Raw genomic sequence first — 7470 nt, forward strand, 5'->3', positions numbered from 1 at the left:
CGGAAGGACGCACCGAAGGCTTGGTCCCTCGAGAAGCAGTCAAGGCGGCGACGCAAGCGCCGCCCCAAATACCGCCTTGACAGAAATAACGATCACACAGACCCAGCGCTGGAGTAGGGCGAACTGCTGCCGGACAACGGCAATCCGGATAATCAAACCGAACAAACAAATTCTATCAAGGATAATGATCCGGACGACATAACGCCGGACAGGCACCCGGAGCAGCAGAATGCCCGTAAAAGGCTTGTTGCCACCGCGAGGAGTCTTAAAAAGCAGAAGCAAAGGCTCAAGGCTGCACAAGACACACTCCAAATCAGATGTAGTAAAATACTTAACACAGCAACGAGATACGACGACAATTGCCCCTCCAAGAGCTACCCAAAGTGGAAACTGCTACCTGAATTCGATGAGGAGGCCTCAGACCCCCCACAACCAAATATCAAAGCAGCCACCTGGTCGGATAGACGACCCCTCTACCAACACAGAGCGGCATACAACGCCACTCACAATACAACACGCGACCCATGCGAGGGCTCGCACCCAAAGGACGGCCCAACAAGATCCATCTATGGATCACGCAAGCGCGCCCTAGCATACAATGCAACACAACAAACATCCAACGTGGTACACCCAACTACAGGGGCGCTGCACACCCTCTATGTTTCACCGATGAGGTGCTAGACCATGAATTTCCAGAGGGATTCAAACCGGTAAACATAGAGACATACGACGGAACCACAGTCCCTGGGTCTGGATTGAGGACTACATCCTTCATATCCATATGGCTCGAGGAGACGACCTCCACGCCATTAAGTACTTACCCCTCAAGCTCAAAGGGCCAGCTCGTCACTAGCTTAAAGGCCTCCCCGAAATCTCCATTGGAAGTTGGGAAGAGCTTGAAGACGCCTTTCGGGCAAATTTTCAAGGGACTTATGTCCGACCTCCGGATGCGGATGATTTGAGTCATATAACTCAACAGCCCGGAGAGTCGGCCCGAAAGCTTTGGAACAGGTTTCTTACTAAAAAGAACCAGATTGTCGACTATCCCGACGCCGAAGCCTTGGCAGCTTTTAAGCATAGCGTTTGTGACGAATGGCTCGCCAGACACCTCGGCCAAAACAAGCCGAGAACGATGGCCACATTAACAAGCCTCATGACCCGCTTTTGAGCGGGCGAGGACAGCTGGCTAGCCAGATGCAGCACCAGCGACCCCGTACATCTAAAGTTAGAGATGGAAACGGGAAATCATAGCGCAACAACAATAACAAACGCCGGAATAAAGAAGACAGCAGGAAGAGCACGGCAGTACACGCCGGATTCAAAAGCTCTCGGCCAGGTCAAAAGCCGCCCTCTAAAGGCACCAGGGATGAACTGTCCAGCCTCAACAAAATTCTGGACCAGGTATGTCAGATCCATATCACCCCTGGTATCATACCCACAGAGAATGTTGGGTCTTCAAGCAGTCTGGCAAGCTCAACGCCGTACACAAGGGGGAGGATACACCAAGTGAAGACGAAGACGAGCCTCCCAAACAAGACACTAGGGAACAAAAGAAATTTCCACCAGAAGTCAAAACAGTAAACGTGTTACACGTGATCAAGGGAAAAAACAACGCGGCACTCCTAGGAAAACATACCCAAGTGCCTGTCACCGCGAAGTCCTGCCACTGGTCATCTCAACCGATCACTTTCGACCATCGCGATTACTCAGCAAGTATCCGACACGCAGGATGGGTTGCCCTGGTATTAGACCCAGTAATTGGCGGATATCACTTCACACGAGTCTTGATGGACGGTGGCAGCAATCTAAACCTAATATATCAGGATACAATCCGCGGGATGGGGTTAGACCCAACAAAAATTTGCCATAGCAATACTACCTTTAAAGGAGTAACGCCAGGCCGAGGGGCTCGTTGTACGGGCTCCCTCCTACTACAAGTTATATTCGGTTCCCCCAATAACTTCCATCGCGAGCAATTAACCTTCCACATCGCTCCGTTCCAAAGTGGCTATCAAGCACTGCTCGGACGCGAAGCTTTCGCTCGCTTTAATGCAATACCACACAACGCCTCCCTCACACTCAAGATGCCCGGTCCACGTGGCATCATTTCAGTGAACGGAAATATCAAGCAATCTCTGCGCGCCGAAGAGAGTGCGGCTGCCTTGGCAACCGCACACTAAAGGCGCCCGGACCAGTGAAAGCATCCAAATAGGTCGTCAAGACCTCAGATACAACTAATCAAGTCCGGCGCCGCTATATATACCGAATAAGTGGTCACACCCCTATTTGTCAATACAAGGGGCTCAACGTGCGCAGACAAGTGGCAATTTCTTATCATCTTGAATTATACATGGTTTCTTTAAAAACTATCTTTTTGCACGACAACTTTTTCACTTAACTTCCTCTCTTTTACAGACGATCATCGTGCTACACCCGTCCAGGATACGGCACAACGGAGACACAGGTGCAGATGTGCAGCAGGGACCCGCTCCAAGGATTCTTTTTAGATTAAGACCCTGTGTAAACCTTTTTTACTGTCTCTTGTTGATACATATCCATCGATGAGAAGGATGCTGGCGTCTTGGCATATGGCCACGCCAGAACCATGCATGTACCTGGACATAAGGGGCTTCTTACAAAGGCCATTATTTAGGCCCGGTTTATACCACAAAGACCGAATACCTTAGGGAGTGTTCGGCATCGCGAGTTTGGCCCTATATGCATCAGCTCCGAATCATTGTCTTTGGTCAAATGTTGGGTTTGCCCGGCTCCTATACTTTGGTGCCTTACATTCCGCTTTACCGGCTAAGGTAGCACCAGGAGAACTATTGCGATTGTGCCCTGGTTCATCCGGACGAGCACCTCAGTAGAGAAAGCCGAAAACTGACGGTCATGATATAGCGTGAGACTGGTCAACCACTCGATGACCTTTGGGAATGTTAGAATTCCTCCGCCTTAATGAAGGGCCGTTTTCCGGCCAAGCATGTACGCACCCCAGAATCGGGAGAGTGCGGAGCCACCAGGGGCTATCTAGTAGCCCCACTGTCAAACTCCTATGGCTAAGTGAAACTGCTAAAGCATTATAGTCTGGTTGCCTCGCCCGCTCCGCTATCACCTCCTTAATATGACCAAGATGTTGGGTTAAGTGTGAAAGCGTGTTTTTTGCGAGCACCTCTGCATTATATGCATGGGGGTTGAAGCCAACGGTTGCAATCTTTCAGGTTATACACATGTATACATAAATGGCCACCCAGGAGGCATCATATTACTTTCAGGCAAAATTATAAAAATAGCCTTATAAAAATTTATAAAAGCATTTTGCTTACAATGAGATTACATATCACTCAAACATAATATTTTTTGAGCACTGGGTCTCTATCAAATGAGCACCCTCAAGAACTTCTTCAAAGTAGTGCTCAGCAGCCCTTCGACCTATGGCCGAATCCCGCGCTGCAACAGTGGTAGCATCCATCTCCGCCCAGTATGCTTTAACACGGGCAAAGGCCATCCGAGAGCCCTCTATGCACGCCAACCTCTTCATCGCATTAATGCGCGGTGCCACGTCAAGGAACTGTTGCACCATGCTGAAATAGTTGTTCGGTTTTGGCCTTTCCGGCCATAGCTGATCCACAACAGACCTCATGGCGAGTCCGGACAACCTATTCAGTTTGGTCCATTCGGCTAATTGGTCAGTCAATGAAAGAGGACGCGCGGGAGAATGGAATTGTCTCCAAAATAGATGGTCTACTTCACGGTCCGTCTGACCCTGGAAGTACTTGGCCGCATCGGCAGCGCTCGCCGCCAAATCCATATACACATCCTCCGAACTCCACAGCCGATCCATAGGGGCATACCATGGATCTCCGAACTTCCTCCGCAGCATAAAGGATTTCCCAGCTACAATATCCCCGGCTTCCCGCAGCTCCTCCTTCTTTGCCCTCATAGAAGAGCAGAGGTCTTTTCTCGTCGCACCAGCCTTCTCAAGGTCCGATGCCTTCGCTTGGTTTTCCTTTTCAAGAACCCGGCAACGGTCGGCAGTGGCTTTTAATTCTATGGCCATCTTGGCCATCTTATCTCGGCTCTCTCCATGCACGGCCTTCTCGGCTTGCAACTCTTCGGCCGCCTTCAAAGCAGCCGCATTACCCAACCTCGCTTGTTCCTTGGCTCGGGCAAGTTCTGCCCGCAAGGCTTCAACAGTGGCAGCTCCATCTGCAGTCACAGCATATTAAAGATACTGGCATCATGCTGCTCTTCCTACGTGACGTTTACCATATAATGACACTTACCCTGTGCCTCGTCAAGCCTTTTGTTAACAAGCTCGATGTCGGCGTCTGCCGCATCCAACTGCCATTCTAAATGGGCAAACTCGCTAGTCCGGCTAGCCACCAGAGCTTCCATCACCTGCACATAGAGGCAGTATGGTTATTACCTAGGAATATGATCCTCTGTTCGTCGTCGTTTCCGACGACAACCAGAGTCTCAGGGGCTACTATCTACACAGGGCACACCTAGCATGTGCAGGACTATCATACATTCTTTTACGAACCTCAAAGCCTGTCAGTAGACTCATAAAAGCTTCATAAAATCCGCTTTCGGCGGACGAGATTCTCTTCATCATCGTATTCTTCAGCACACGGTGTTCATCTGAGATGGCCGCTCGCCCCACCAACTCCCTCAGAACATCCGATCGCACAATAGACGGTGCCGGACTCTTTTGTCTGCTCTCTTCGGGAGCCGGACACTGGGAGCTTCGGGGGTCAATGGGATTATCTTCTCGCCTCACCGGACTCAGAGAGGCCCTCCGCGACGACACTTCGGGGTCGCCCGCTTCCGGAGCGGAGGAGTCCATAGGAGGCGTTTCACTCTCCATCATCTCTGGAAGAAGATCCCCCGAAGACGAGCTCATTTGAGAGGGGCTAAGGCCCGAACTACAAAGATATATGCGGTTGTTATTTTCTGAGAATAAAAAGATGGCATATCTGTACTATTAAAGTATTTCAGGTCACTTACGACTCGCGGGAGAATTGATCCCCCCGCGGACTTTTTGCGGCAACAGCACCCCCCAAGGTAGGACCCTCTGTGGGAGACTTCTTCTCTCGTTTGGAAGCTTCGGCTTCCGAATCCCCGGGCGCAGTCCTTTTCCTCTTCTGGTCGTCTTCCTTCATGGAGACGCTCGCTCCCTCGGTTAGAATGGGCAGCGTTGGGGGCCCGCGTCCGCCCGTATTATCCTCCGCAGTATCTTCCTTCAAGGGCCCTGGGCAAGGTGCGATCTAGAGCATCTTTTCCAATACTGGATTTTCCAAACCCTCAGGGAGGGGGGCCGAACACCGAATCAACTTTGCCTTTGTTAGCCAGTCCTGGTCAAAAAGCAAACTCTCAGAAATAACTTCGTAACAAATGAGAGATAGTATGTTCGGCCTGAAGATTCCTTACCTGTTCGGCGGCGCGGTTACTACTCAAGCCCACGTCCTCGGTGATTTCCGGACACTCTACCTGAGGTCCAAAGAACGACTTGTACATCTCCTCGTGCGTCAGGCCGAGGAAATTTTGAATGACACGCGGTCCCTCAGGATTGAACTCCCACAAGCGAAGGGGCCGGCGTTTGCAAGGCTGAACTTGACGAACCAGCATAACTTGTATTACCGCAATCAAACTAAAATCTCCATTGAACAGATCTCGAATGCGGCTTTGCAGTATAGGCACGTCCTTGGCTGGACCCCATCTCAGACCTCTGCTGATCCATGACATCAGTTGTGGTGGAGGGCCCGAGCGGAAAACAAGGGCGGCCGCCCACTTGGCACTTCTAGGAGCCGTGATGTAGAATCACTCCTGTTGCCACAATTCAGACACCTCTGGGATGGAACCTTTGGGCCACAAAGCTCCCGTCATCTTGCGTATTGAGGCACCTCCACACGCTGCATGTTGCCCCTCGATCATCTTCGGCTTTACTTCGACGGTCTTGAGCCATAGGCCAAAGTGAGGGGTAACCTGGAGGAAGGCCTCGCACACGACAATAAATGTCGTGATATGAAGAAAGGAGTCCGGAGCTAGATCATGGAAGTCTAGCCCGTAATAAAACATCAAGCCCCTGGCGAAAGGGTCCAAAGCAAGGCCTAGACCTCGGAGGAAGTGGGAGACGAACATGACGCTCTTGTTGGGTTCGGGGGAGGGGACGGCCTGCCCTCGGGGAGGCAGCCGATGCAAAATCTCGGCGGTCAGATGTCTGGCCTCCCTCAACTTTTTGATGTCTTCTTCCGTGACGGAGGAAGGCACCCATCGGCCTTGAAGGCTAGATCCGGACATGACTGAAGGTTCGGAGCACCTGACCTGAACTTTGGGTGTTTGAGCTTGAGGTGGGGGAAGGATTTGATTGAGCACGGGAGGGGAAAATAAAAGCCTTGGCCCTTTATAAAGAGGGTGAATATCAAGCGTCCTCTCCGTGTCCGTTTGGACTTGCCTATAATCTAGGAGTCCTAGAAGCGGTTGGGTTACCCACGCCCGTATTGATGAGAATCCCGGAATAAGGGGACACGATCTCTGCTTTAACAAGACGCGCCAAGGAAACCGGCTCGCATGACGCGCTGAGGTGGGATAATAAAACGACTCGGATAAAGGCTTGGCCGTGGTGTGTCACACTATGGAATACGTCAGCAGATTAGATTTGTGTAAATATTATTCTCCCTATGGCAATATGTGGAAACTTATTTTGCAGAGCCGGACACTATCTTTGTGTTCAAAATCTTCTATGAAGTACTTGGAGGAGGAATCTGCCTTGCAATGCCGAAGACAATCTGCGCGCCGGACTCGTCGTCATTGAAGCCTGGTTCAGGGGCTACTAAGGGAGTCCTGGATTAGGGGGTGTCCGGATGGCCGGACTATACCTTCAGTCGGACTCCTGGACTATGAAGATACAAGATTGAAGACTTCGTCCCGTGTCCGGAAGGGACTTTCCTTGGCGTGGAAGGCAAGCTTGGCGATACGGATATGTAGATCTCCTACCATTGTAACCGACTTTGTGTAACCCTAACCCTCTCCGGTGTCTATATAAACCAGAGGGTTTTAGTCCGTAGGACAAGATAGAGAACAACAAGCATACCATAGGCTAGCTTCTAGGGTTTAGCCTCTCCGATCTCGTGGTAGATCTACTCTTGTACTGCCCATATCATCAATATTAATCAAGCAGGACGTAGGGTTTTACCTCCATCAAGAGGGCCCGAACCTAGGTAAAACTTCATGTCCCTCGCCTCCTGTTACCATCCGGCCTAGACGCACAGTTCGGGACCCCCTACCCGAGATCCGCCGATTTTGACACCGACAATCAGTATTATGAGTTTTGTGTTTTGATGTCCGAAGGTAGTTCGGAGTCCCGGATATGATCACGGACATGACGAGGAGTCTTGAAATGGTCGATACATAAAAATTGATATATTGGAAGCCTATATTTGGATATTGGAAGTGTTCTGGGTGAAA

The sequence above is a fragment of the Triticum dicoccoides genome, chromosome 2A (assembly GCF_002162155.2).
Source record: "Triticum dicoccoides isolate Atlit2015 ecotype Zavitan chromosome 2A, WEW_v2.0, whole genome shotgun sequence".
NCBI classification, from domain to species: domain Eukaryota; kingdom Viridiplantae; phylum Streptophyta; class Magnoliopsida; order Poales; family Poaceae; genus Triticum; species Triticum dicoccoides.